We start from the raw sequence: 12,841 nt of genomic DNA on the forward strand, positions 1-12,841 counted from the left end.
GATCTCCACGTGTTTGAAGTCCTTCCAAACTGCAAGCTCTGCAGCCCTGGAGTCAGCCCCCACAGTAGCTCAGGAGCTCTCGGCCTGCAGGGCCTGGAGGCTCCGGGGTGGGGCCGCTGATCTGCTCAGTTCCAGGCAGGAGCGTCCTCGCTGTCCTGGGCCCTCCCGGCCTCTGCCTGTCCCGGGGGAGGCCGGATCCTGGGCTGTGTCCCGGCGCCCTGTGCTCCGGAGCCTGCGCTGTTGGATTCGCGCGCCCCGCAGCCCCCTCCGTGGAGCTGCCGCCCGAGCCCCTCCGAGCTGCTCCGGGTCCCGCCGTGCGTGCTGCAGCCCTTAGGGAGCTCGGCGCACTCTCCCGGGGCGCAGGTGCCTGTTAGTGTCCCCGGGAGCCCGAGGGCATCCCCGCCCTCCTGGGTCCTGCTCCACCTCCCTGAGAGCCCCTTCCCCCCCCCCCCCCCCCCCCCCCCCCCCCCGGGAAGGTTGGTGCAGCTCCTGCTCCTCCTGGACGGGTCTCTCCTGTCCTGGGGACACTCGCCCCGGCCTTAGCCCGGCTCCTCGCGGGGCCCTCCCCCTTGGAGGCCTTTTGTTTATTTCTTTCCCCCCGTCTTCATACCTTGATAGAAGCGCGAACTCTTCTCACTGTAGCATTCCAGCTGTTCTCTCTTTAAATCTCAGGCCGAATTCGTAGATTTTCAGGATGATTAGAAGGTTGTCTAGGTAATTTGGTGGGGACAGGTGACTTGGGGACCCTACTCTTCCGCCGTCTTGCCCCAATTCTACTTTCCATTCACCCACTGATGAACACTTAGGTGTTGCCCTATCTTGCCTATTGTAAATAATGCTGCAGTGAACATTGGGGTGTGTATATCTTTTTTGAGTTAGTGCCTGTTTTTTTCAGATAAATACCCAGAAGTAGAATTGCTGGATCATCTGCCAGTTCTTTTTTTAATTTTTTGAGTAACCTCCATACTGTTTCCTATAGTGGCTGCACCAGTTTACATTCCCAGCAGCAGTGCACAAGCGTTCCTTTTTCTCCACATTCTCCTCTACACTTGTTATTTATTGTCTTTTTGATAATAGCCATCCTGACAGGTATGAGGGGATAGTTCATAGTGGTTTTGATTTGCATTTTCCTGTTGATGAGTGATGCTGAAAATCTTTTCATGTGTTTGTTGGCCACCTGTATGTCTTTGGGAAAATGTCAATTCAGATCTTCTGTGCGTTTTTAATTGGTTTATTTGTCTTTTTTGCTATTGAGTCGTATGATTTCTTTATATATTTTCAATATTAACCCTTATCAAATATTATTTGCAAATATTTTCTCCCATTCAGTAGGTTGCCTTTTTGTGTTGTTGATGATTTCCTTTGCTGTGCAAAAGCTTTTGAAAGACCTATACAGAGAAAACTATAAGACATTGATGAAAGAAATTGAAGAAAACAAATAAATGGAAAGATATTCCATGTTTATTAGTTAGATTAATATTGTTAAAACGTCCATACTATCCAAATCAATGTATAGATTCAATGCAATGCCTCCAACAAGATTTCTCACAAAAAAAAAAACAATCCTCAAATTTGTATGGAAACACAAAAGATCCCAAACAACCAAAAAGCAATCTTGGGAAAGAAGAACATAGCTAGAGAACAAAGTCCTGATTTCAAACTGTGTTACAAAGCTATAGTAATCAAAACAGTATGGTGATGTGGTTTGAAGTGGTGGGATTTGGAGCCAGTAGCCAAGAAAGCATTCTTGAGACACCTTTGGTGCCAGAGATGGTTTAATTAAAGCACGGGGACAGACCTATATGCAGAAAGAGCTGCACTGGGGTCATGAGGAGTGGCTGATTATATACTTTCAAGTCAGAAGGGGGTTAGTTGTAACACAAGCCTCCAAGGTATTTTGAAAACAAGGTTTTCAGGATCCTGAGGGGGCTAGCTATTGTTAGGAAAAAGTCATCTATTACTATTTAGGAACCCCTCACTCTTCAGATGGTATCAGTGGGCCGTATGTTTGGAGGATGATTGCTAACATTTATCAGGGTGGGGGTGGCAATGGGTAGAGATAAAGGAAGTTGCCAAATGAACTAATATATTAAAGTAGACTTACAGGATCCTGAGGTGTCGGGCTAAGATTGCCTTTTGCCCTTAGTGAAGTGTCAACATGGAGGCAGCTGAGCTCTAAGAGGAAGGTCATGCTCCCTGTTTCAAGGACTTGTCAATCAGCTGTGAGTAGGAAGGAAATTTAAAATGTCCATACTATCCATATTCCTTTCTTTTGCCTTTCTTTCCCACATCGTATGGGACTGACACAAAAACAGACACAAAGATCAATGGAGCAGGATAGAGAGCCCAGAAAGAAACCTCCAATTATATGGTCAATTAATCTCTAAGCAAGGACAAGTGTATCCAATAAATGGTGTTGGGAAAACTGGACAGCCACACGTAGAAGAATGAAAGTGGACTATTTCACAAGACATAAAAATTAACTCAAAATAGGCTAAAGACTTGAACAGAAGACCTGAAACCATAAAACTCCCAGGAGAAAACTTAAGTCTGATCAGCTCCTTGGCCTTGGCCTTAGCCATGATCTTTTGGATCTGATTCCAAAAGCAAAATTAACAAGCCGGGCTACATTGAACTAAAGGGCTTCTTCAGAGCAAAGGGGTTCAACAAAATAGGCCAGCCTTAGACTTTTCCCAGTCTCGCCATGGCCACCCCTTGGACCTGTGGGCCAAGAGGGGTCAGGTCTGCTGTGGAACCTCAGGGGCCTGCAAGTTCTGGGCTCCTGAAGAGGGGCTCTCAATTGCCTACCGAATAATTAAAGGTTGCCTGGAAGAAAGCAGAACTGAAAAACCCTGAGAAAGGGGACACTGACCTTTCCTCCCCACCCTCCACATTTCCTTGGGCAGCCAAGAGTCCTCTTGTTGACTCAATGGGAGTGCCTGACCAGGACTCCACCCAAGCCAAACAGTGAGGTTAAACTGTCAGCAAAGCAAATAGGCTTTCTGCAAGAAGACTTCCTTCACTTCCCTCTTGAATGGTGTCTTCACAGTTGGCTCATTACTTCAATTGGAATACCTCTGCACAAAATGAATCTTAGAAGGAATTTGGTGCTGCTTCCTAGAGATCTAGGTTTGCAAAAGGCTGCCTATGTGATGGAAGCTATGTTTGATCCTGAAGATCTCTTTAGCTTTTACTTCTGACCAGTGAATTTTTTTTAAGAATATTTTTGTTGAGATATTTTCATGTAGTGGGATATACAAATCTTACATAAACAGTTCAGTTTGGCAAATACACCCATATGGCCCATATCCCTATTCTGTTAGCCCAGAAAATCCCTAGACAATCCCCCCATCCTTGGCCTCTGGCAACCAAGGTTCTCATTTCTATCACACGTTATTTTTGCCAGTTCTGGTATTTCATATAAATGGAATCCTACAGTATGTGCTCTTTTGTGTCTGGCTTTCGGCTCAGCATGTTTGTTATCAGTGTACAGATCAGTTATCAGTGTACAGATCAGTTCATTCCTTTTTCTGGGTGAATAGTAGTCCATTATTTCCATATACTCCACTTTACTCCCTCCTTTTCCTATTGATAGTCACCAGCACTGTTTCCAGCTTGGAGCTTTAATGACAAGACTGAATATTCTTGCACAAATTATTTTGTGGACATGTTTTTCTCTTGGATGAATACAAACACACTTCATTTTTTTGTGCTTTGCTTTATTGCACTTCACAGATAATGTTTGTTTCTTACAAATTGAAGGTTTTTGTCAACCCTATATCGAGCAAATTTGTTGGTATCATTTTTCCAACAGCATTTGCACACTTTGTGTCTCTATGTCAATTTTGGTAATTCTCACAATAATTCAGACTTTTTCATTATTGTTAAATTTGTTATGTGATCTGTGATCAGTGATTATGACACACAGCTCCGATGGTGGCTCTGATTTTTTAATTAAGGTACATACATTTTTTAGACAATACTATTGCATACTTAATAGACTACAGTATAAGCATAACTTTTTTTTAAGGATTTATTTATTTGAGAGACAACAAGAGTGCTCAAGCAGGAGGGGCAGAGGGAGAAGGACAGACAGAATCTCAAGCAGACTCTGCCCTGAGACTGGAACCCAATGCAGGGCTTGATATCACAACTGAGATCATGGCCTGAGCTCAAACCAAGTGTCAGATGACTGACTGCACCACCCAGGCCCACAGTCTCACAGAGAACAAGGCCCCAGACTTCCTCTTGGAGGACCAGTTCCTGAGACAGTCCTTGGGAGCTTGGGGAGAAGGTGCCCACCAAACGTTTGTGGTATTAGCACCTGATCTGGAAGCAGGCAGAAAGCCACAGGCCTAAAAAAGCCTCTGGAGCCCTAGTGGCTCTGGAGGGAGGAAATAGGATAAGCTGGGGAGGTAGCTGGTGGAAGGCCACGGGCTGCAGTGTGACACCCCCCCCTCACTGCACCAGGTCTGTGGGGTCCACCACACCCACAGATGCTCCCCACATGGGGCTGGCTCCTAGTGTGCACATGATGAACTTTCACACTTGTTCACGCCACACTGCAATAACTTTTCTAGACCCCACAGACTCACATCATCCCCAGTGGTATCTATCCCTAAAATTCAACCACTGTTCTTGAGGCTAATGTCCTAGAGGTGTGCCTGTTCTAGATCATGTAAATGGAATCATACAAGATGTGCACTACTGCCAATTCTCTCACCCAAGTATCATTCACCCAAGTTACTGGGTGTGGCTGACCATTCTCATCATTGTAGACTGCTCAGCTGTGGGAATATGCCACAATGTATTTATCCACTGCAATGTTAATGGACATTTGCATGGTTTCCAGTTTGGACTGTTTTGAATAGGGCTGTTACATTTTTGCACATGCCTTTTGGCATTCATTTCTCTTTAGTATTTTTTTTTTTGGACTAGAATAGCTGGTTCTGAGGCAGGTATTTTTTTTAACTTTCAGGAATACTAACAGGACACCTGGCTGGCTCAGAAGAGCAAGCAACTCTTGATCTTGGGGTCATGAATTTGAACCCCACGTTGGATGTAGAGATTATGTAAATAAGTAAACTTAAAAGAAAAAAAGAGTATTACTAGTTTTTAAAAGTACCAACCCGTAAGTGTTCTTGATGTAGAAACTAGAGACAGAGATGAGGTCAGCATCAGTAGGGCCAGGGCTGAAGCCAGGGACCTGATATGGCCTTGAGGAACACCACCAGTGATGTTCATGGGTGTGGATTCGAGTTTCTGTTAAGAGTGAACAAGGGTCTGCAGATAGAAACCAGGTGACCCTGGCTTTGGGCAGGAGGAGGAGCAAGAGCAGAGGGGTCCTGAGACAGTCCCACAGCATGGAGAGATGCCCGCAGGAACGTGGACTACAAATCCAGGACCTCATCCTCAGCTCTGCATGTTGAAAATCTCAGCTTATTCATTTATCCAGGGGTAAGGAGACAGCAGGAAATTGTCATGTAGCAGATCTCAGGAGACGCTAGTTAAGAAATAATTTAATGAGGGTTCCTGGATGACTCAGTCAGGTAAGCATCGGGCTCTGGATTTCATCTCAGGTCTGGATCTTAGGGTCGTGAGGTCAAGCCCTGTGCTGGGCTCCATGCTGGTCATGGAGACTACTTTAAAACAAGAACAAAAACAAAAACAATTTGATATATTTATGGTGTGGCATACCTGGTCCCCCAAAAGGCACTGGTTGTCCCTAACAGCCCCAGATAAGCTCACTCAGAATCATAGCACAGTCTGAAAATTCCAGGTCTGCAATGTACTGGAGGGACACTTCCATTCAGCCCCATCACCCTGAGAAACTGCCCTCCCCCCTCCCCGCTCAGGACAGTGGCAGGGAGTGTGGGAAATTGTGATTCTTCAAAACCCCCTTTCCAGTAATTTCCATCATTAAAAACTCTGAGCTGCACTTATGCCATAAGGCCTTGCTTCCTAAGGTGTGTTCCTAGAACACAGGAGCCTGTTTAAAATACAGGCTGCAGCCACATCCCACACTAGCTGAATCAGAGCCTTTTTTTTTCAAAGTAGGCTCCTGGCCAAGCATGGAGCCCAGTGCAGGGCTTGAACTCAGGACCCTGAGATCAAGACCTGAGCTGAAATCAAGAGTCAGAGGCTTACCTGACTGAGCCATCAGGTGCTCCCAGAACCAACCTTCTGACCTGACTCCCAGATGATTCTTGTGTACTTTCCAGGAAGCACCACCTCAGGGGCCCTGCTCTGACTATAACCCAGATGAAGTGGGCTTCCTGGAGGCATGCCCCCACCTGACAAAGTGGAGATGGGACAAAGTGGAGATGGGAATAAAGGAGACTTTACCCTTATGGGATTTTTACATAGCCCATCTCAAAGCATCAATGTTCGCCTTTGGCCAGCCCCTGTCTCCTTCCAGCCCCCCTCTTTGGGTTTCCTGTGGATGTGGGACACTTGTGTGGCCTGACTTGTGCACAGCAGGTGTTAAGAGTGCCAGAGACTTTGGGAAGCTACCACTCCAGGAGAGCAAGTGCAGTGGACCAGGTGCTTCCTTCTGCAGCCTGAGGGGCACCAGCCTGGCTCAGCCCCACCTCGAGTCCGGCTCCTCTCAGCCTCCCCTGTGGCAGCACATGGATTCACAGGGACATTTCTTTTCCAGGATGACTTCCACATGTGGCTATTATCCCTCATTTTATATTAATTCAACTGTGCTGAGACAGACCCTTGCTGTGAGCTTAACATATTTCCTGGCCACAACCAGGACCTACCTGTGGACTGGAACCTTTCTCCATATGATGCCAGGAGGTCTGTGCTAAGTGACAAGGAATAATCCTGAGACCCAGGATCCTTGAAGGGCTGATTTCCTCATGGGGGGTCTGACTCTGGATGAGCAGGAGTTGGCAGGTGCAGGTGTGCACATCAGACTTGCTCTCCTCCTACCTGGCCCTCTGAGCCATCCAGGATGATGGTTTGCCTGGCCACAGGGATGAAACTGTGGTCCCCTAGCTTACTTTAGTGCAGCAGAAAGGCCTTCTAGTACTCAATTCCAAGCTAATCCTAAAAACCACAAGGGCTTGTCCCTCAAAGTGAGGGAATGTTTCTGGCTTAGAGGATGGCAAGGCAATCACCCTGGAGTGTGACCAGCTTCCTTTCTTTAGCATGTTCACCACCCTATCCCTCACCAACACATCTGTGCCACCCTCCCTTCCAGAGGAAGGGGCCCCTGAGTAAGAAGAACATCTTAAGCTGACCCTTGCTGACTTTAGACCCCATCTCACGATCACTTAAGAAGTAGCAAACCTTAGAATGGACAGCTACATGCAAAAGAATGAAATTATTTTCTTATACCATACACAGAAATAAATTAAAAATGGATTAAAGGGGCACCTGGGTGGCTGGGTTAAGCTTCTACCTTCGGCTTAGGTAATGATCCTGGGCTCCTAGGATAGAGCCCCATATTGGGCTCCCTGCTCAGCGGGGAGTCTGCCTCTCCCTCTCCCTCTGCCCCTCCTCCCGACTCATCCTCTCTTTGTTTCTTTCTCAAATAAAATCTCTTAAAAAAAGGATTAAAGGGGCAGCCCCGGTGACCCAACGGTTTGGCGCCACCTTCAGCCCAGGGCCTGATTCTGGAGACAGGGGATGGAGTCCCACATCAGGTTCCCTGCATGGAGCCTGCTTCTCCCTCTGCCTCTCTCTCTCTCTCTCTCTCTCTCTCTCTCTCTCTCGGTCTCATGAATAAATAAAATCTTTAAAATAAATGGATTAAAGACCTGGGCACCTGGGTGGCTCATTTGGTTGAACATCTGACTCTCGATCTCAGCTTGGGTCTTGAATCAGGGTTATGAGTTCAAGCCCTATGTTGGGCTCTATGCGGGGCAAGGAGCCTACTTAAAAAAAATAAATGAATAAACTGGATTGAAGACCTAAATGTGAGTCCTGAAACCATAAAATCCTAGAAGAGAGCACAGGCAGTAATATCTCTGACATCAGCTACAGGAACATTTTTCTAGACATGTCTCCTGAGGTAAGGGAAACAAAAGCAAAAATAAACTATTGGGACTGCATCCAAATAAAAAGCTTCTGCAGAATGTAGGAAACAAAACTAAAGGCGACCTACAGAATGGGAGAAGATATTTTCAAATGATATATCTGATAAAAGCTTAGTATCCAAAGTCTAAAAACTGATACAACTCAACACCCCAAAAACAATCCAATTTAAAAATGGGCAAATAACATGAACAGACATTTCTCCAAAGATATACAGGTGGCCAACAGAGAGATGAAAAGATGACCAACAACACTGATCATCAGGAAAATGCAAATAAAAACCACAATGAGATAACACCTTACACCAGTCAGAATGCATAAAGTCAACAACACAAACAGGTATTGACAAGGATACGGAGAAAAAGGAACCCTCTTGCACTGTTGGTGGGAATGCAAACTAGTGCAGCCACCCTGGAAAACAGTGTGGAGGTTCCTCAAAAAGTTAAAAATGGAAGTATCCTATGCTGTAGTAATTCCTCTTCTGAGTATTTACCCAAAGAATACAAAAACAGTAATTTGAAACGATATATGCACCCCTATGTTTATTGCAGTGTTATTCGCAATAAAATTTGTGGAAGTAACCCAAGTATTACCAACTGTTGAATGAAAAAAAAATACACACACACTGGAATATTACTCAGCCATAAAAAAGAATGAAATTTTGCCATTTTGCAGCAACATGGATGGATCTAGAAAGTCTAAATACTAAGTGAAAGAAGACAGAGAAAGACAAATACCATATTTCACTCATATGTAGAATTTATGAAACAAAAAAAAAAAACAAGACAAAAAACTCTTAAATACAGAAAACAAATTTGTGGTTGCCCAGAGGGGCACATACAAAAAAAGATACCCAAAAGTTAGTTGGAATTCTGGATTTGGAGCTTTGGGAATGTGCTTGTAACAAACCCTACAGGGAATTCTCACCAGCAGGTTTGGGAGACAGCCTTAGCTCTTATCTGTATCTCTAGAGCTGGGTCTTAGGTGTCTGCTATATTACCATGATATTCGTAGTGTACTATATTATATTCCTATAAGTGATGTTGAGTCCTTCTCAGTGCATTGGATCAGAAAGCACATAGTATCATTTTACCCCCTTATTGGTAATAAGGGGACAAGTTAGATCACTTCATGAAGTTTTTTCCACTGTAAAACGCCTTCCTTTTTTTTGTAACTATTAAGGTCATCCGTGGGGCGATACTTAGAACCTTTGTCTGATAGGTTCTCCTACATTCATTTGGAATTCTGTAGAGAAGAGCTCCTTTTTTTCCTCCACATTCCCATTTTATTTCCTTCTCATAGCACTCTGGTCTCAGATCTCTTATTAACATCAATGTGTTACAACACATGAATGTCACTGTGAGTATCTGTTTCATACCCTTGTGAAGGGAGAGCCCCCATTCCACAATATCATTCTAGCTGGGGGTCTTAATTCTACTGAGGTTTATAATTACCTACCTCTCAAAAATAATGCATTTATTGTTTGCCTATTGTTTACCTCCCTGAAAGACCAGGTGTATGTTCATTTGCAAATACTTAATAGACCCTCCGAGATAGGCCAGTGCTGTTGCTGGGGTCCCAGGCCATCTTTACGTTAGCTTGCGCAGTCTCAACAAGGACTGGCAAAGCTTCCAAGTCACTCACTTAACCAATATTTATTGAACTTTTATGGTCAATGAGAGAGTCAGGAAGCTGAAGTAGGCCAAAAGTATCTATTTTCCACACATAATTTTTTCTAACTCCCACAGCATTTCATTCCACACAAGATATCTTTTGTTTCTGTTTCCAAGGCAGGGACTATCTATAGACAGTCTTAAATACCTATTTGAAAGAACTGTGAAGTTCTCCAACAAGACAGAATAGCTCACTACAAAAAAGTAACAGAAACCAGATCAATATCTATCACTTCTTAGTAAATGAATATTTAAAATGGTTTCCTAATGGGGCACCTAGGTGGCTCAGCAGTTGAGCAGTTGCTTTTGGGTCAGGGCATGAGCCCAGGGTCCTGGGATCAAGTCTCACATCAGGCTCCCTACAGGGAGCCTGCTACTCCTTCTGCCTGTATCTCTGCCTCTCTCTGTGTGTCTCTCATGAATAAATAAATAGAATCTTTAAAAAAAAAAAAAAAGGTCTCCTAAAAATAGGGAACCAGACAGTGTTACAAGGTGGCCTGACTGGTCTCATGACCATCTCCTGTTAAGTGAGGAGGTGCTCCCACCCAGTCATAGCTGAGGCCAGACTGCCAAAAAACCAGTCCTTTTCCTTGGAGAGGCAAAGCTGAGCCCACTTTCTTTCCATTTTGTCTGTTCCAAAGCCCTACAGTTTTGTTGGAAGATCCAGATTCCTCATCAAAGCTGATGTGGCAAAAAAAAAAAAAAAAAAAAAAAAGCTGATGTGGCCCCTTGACCTGGCTTCCCACTTCTAATCTGAATCTACCCATTGTGCTGGGGAAGAAAAAAATCTTTTCTTCTACCTATCTCACGTTCTCCATGTGCAGCCCTGTAAATTTGGCTGGCCAAAGACAGATTAACAAGAGAAAAACAAACATAAGCTTATCAGCATGTGCATTGCATTACATAAACACCCAGGAGTACCCAGAGATGAGTAACTCAAAGTGGCAGTTAGACCTTGAGTTTATATATCCTCCTAGGCTAAAACAAACGAAAGGCATTGGGGCTTCTAGCTAGGGAGGCAAGTTATGAGAAGGTGACCAGAAGTATGGTAAACAAAAGTGGTTTAGTAATGTTTTACAGTCAGACCTGTCAGGAGAGGAAAGATTTCTACAAATGGAAGTGCCCTTTTAAACATAACTTTCCTTTACAAAGGAAAAACTTGTACCCTATTTTTAAAGCTTTTCTTGCTTCTGCTGTTTTCTCAGTGCCCTTTAGCTCAAAATAATCTATAGGCCAAGGAGGCATTTTGGCGGCAGGGTGTGTGTGTAGGGGGGGGGAGTGGCAAATTCTAATGCCCCTCAGCAGCTCTCTGCTCCACCTGCACGGGACTTGCTATTCTGTGAACTGTCCAAGTGGGTACCTACCTACCTCAGAACGTCTGTACTTTCTTCTCCCCCAGATTCATTACTCATTAGTATTTCTGTGGTCTCAACTCAGATACCCTGTCACTGGTTGCTAAACATGCTTTTCTTCACAGCACTTATAACTATCTAAAAATTACTTATCTGAAAGTGGCTGAGATGACCATTGGGTTCATTATCTATTCCAGTAATATTAGTGGCCACCTGGAGCAGGTGGGTTTGTGAATACCTGGGGCAGAGAGGGCATTGCCCGCTTAGTGTCCTCCAAGAGGTATCCCAGGTCTTACCTGGGAGAGGGTCCCGGTAAGAACTCTGGAAGCATCACACCAGAAGACTCGTGCATCTACTTTCAGGGCATGTCCTGCAGGCAGATTTGACCTCCATGTATTCGGGAATCTTTACAGCCCATCAGCCAAAGGCTGCCCAGTGCAAACCTGCAGGGGCACAGAGTTAGGTTTGCTGACCCACTGCAATGACCTAACTGCAGGCAGTGGGGCCACCGGGCACCCGGAGGACACAGGAAGGGGGGGTCAGGATGAGGCTCCCCAGGCTCAGAGCGCAGCAGAGCCGCCCGCCAGGTGGGACCCCCCCACCCTGCGTTAAGCAGATGCGGGCAGCGGTGTCCGGAGGGCCCGTATCTGGGGCCTGCACCTGAGGCGCGGAGGAGGCTGCGTCTGTCATTGTGGCCCAGGTCCTTGGCCCGAGTGGGGGGGTCCCTTCTTCCTGACGTCCCTGGGGGGCAGAGGGGCGCCTGTGACACAGGGAATGAGGGTTCCCGGCGAGGCTTCGTCGTGACACTGGCGGGCGGCCTGTCAGGCGGGCACTTCTCTGCGTGGACTGTTACCTGAGGGCCGCGCCCTCCTCTGCGTGGACTGTTACCTGAGGGCCGCGCCCTCCTCTGCGTGGACTGTTACCTCAGGGCCGCGCCCTCCTCTGCGTGGACTGTTACCTGAGGGCCGCGCCCTCCTCTGCGTGGACTGTTACCTCAGGGCCGCGCCCTCCTCTGCGTGGACTGTTACCTCAGGGCCGCGCCCTCCTCTGCGTGGACTGTTACCTCAGGGCCGCGCCCTCCTCTGCGTGGACTGTTACCTCAGGGCCGCGCCCTCCTCTGCGTGGACTGTTACCTCAGGGCCGCGCCCTCCTCTGCGTGGACTGTTACCTCAGGGTCGCGCCCTCCTCTGCGTGGACTGTTACCTCAGGGCCGCGCCCTCCTCTGCGTGGACTGTTACCTCAGGGCCGCGCCCTCCTCTGCGTGGACTGTTACCTCAGGGCCGCGCCCTCCTCTGCGTGGACTGTTACCTCAGGGCCGCGCCCTCCTCTGCGTGGACTGTTACCTCAGGGCCGCGCCCTCCTCTGCGTGGACTGTTACCTCAGGGCCGCGCCCTCCTCTGCGTGGACTGTTACCTCAGGGCCGCGCCCTCCTCTGCGTGGACTGTTACCTGAGGGCCGCGCCGCCCGTTCAGGACGCGCCCGCTGGGCGCCCGCCGCCGCCCTCCTCCTTCCTCCTCACCGGCGCCGGCGGCACCCCAGCCCTGGGCCGCACCTCGCGGCGCCGCGCGGCCTGGGCGGGGCCCGGGGGTCACGTCTCCGACGCCGTCTTGGGGCAAACCGCGCCGCCGGTGGGCACTTCGTCGTCCTCCCTGGCAGGCGGCCCGCCCAGCCGCAGCGCGAGGCCCGGCGCCCGCCCGCCCCTCGGGAGGCCTCGCCCCGGCCGTCCCGCGTCGCGCAGGCCCCGGCAGGCGGCCCCGCCCCGGCACACTG

At 47.5% G+C, this 12,841-nt stretch overlaps 1 long non-coding RNA gene across 2 annotated transcripts; it reads right to left on the reverse strand.

The window, feature by feature from the left end:
* Nucleotides 1-1,536: 1,536 nt before the first annotated feature.
* Nucleotides 1,537-12,662, reverse strand: LOC121478914. 2 transcript variants are annotated; one of them, XR_005984612.1, is made up of 3 exons: nt 11,732-12,662; nt 11,368-11,514; nt 1,537-5,642 (listed from the first exon to the last, which is right to left on the reverse strand). It is a non-coding gene; the product is annotated as an uncharacterized LOC121478914 (long non-coding RNA). The 2 variants fall into 2 exon arrangements; XR_005984613.1 differs by having other exon boundaries at nt 11,368-12,449; nt 12,520-12,587.
* Between the last annotated feature and the right edge of the window lie 179 nt (nt 12,663-12,841).

Source organism: Vulpes lagopus, chromosome 19 (genome assembly GCF_018345385.1).
Source record: "Vulpes lagopus strain Blue_001 chromosome 19, ASM1834538v1, whole genome shotgun sequence".
Taxonomy (NCBI): Eukaryota; Metazoa; Chordata; class Mammalia; order Carnivora; family Canidae; genus Vulpes; species Vulpes lagopus.